This window comes from Physeter macrocephalus, chromosome 18 (genome assembly GCF_002837175.3).
Source record: "Physeter macrocephalus isolate SW-GA chromosome 18, ASM283717v5, whole genome shotgun sequence".
In the NCBI taxonomy this organism is placed as follows: Eukaryota; Metazoa; Chordata; class Mammalia; order Artiodactyla; family Physeteridae; genus Physeter; species Physeter macrocephalus.
The window spans coordinates 62208033-62208388 of NC_041231.1; the positions used below are offsets into that span (position 1 = coordinate 62208033).

Genomic DNA, 356 nt, shown 5'->3' on the forward strand with positions numbered 1-356 from the left:
GGGAGGTAAATCTGATTGGGTGAAAGGACTTATTGTTAAGAAATCTTTGTAGAAACATCCCCTTCTTCTTAGTCTGCTGGTTCTCAGTTCTGGCTAGACATTGGCATCATCTGAGGAGATTTAAAATGATTTTATTGGTCTAGGATGACCAACCATCGGTGTGAGGGTTTTTAAAACGTGCTTCAGATGATTCTAATGTGCAGCCAAATTTAGGTGCCACTGCTAAGCTTTTGAACTACTGCTACATATTTTCACCTCATCTTCCTATGAGAATATACAACTGTAGTTGAGGTTTGTTTTGTTTTCTTTTTCTTTTTTTAACTGTCTTATTATAAGATTTACTGTCTTAAATAAGA

General features: G+C 35.7%; 1 pseudogene; it reads right to left on the bottom strand.

Moving 5' to 3' along the window:
* The window catches only part of LOC129391527 (DNA (cytosine-5)-methyltransferase 1-like), a 107344-nt pseudogene that overhangs the window by 11080 nt on the left and 95908 nt on the right, over positions 1-356 (bottom strand).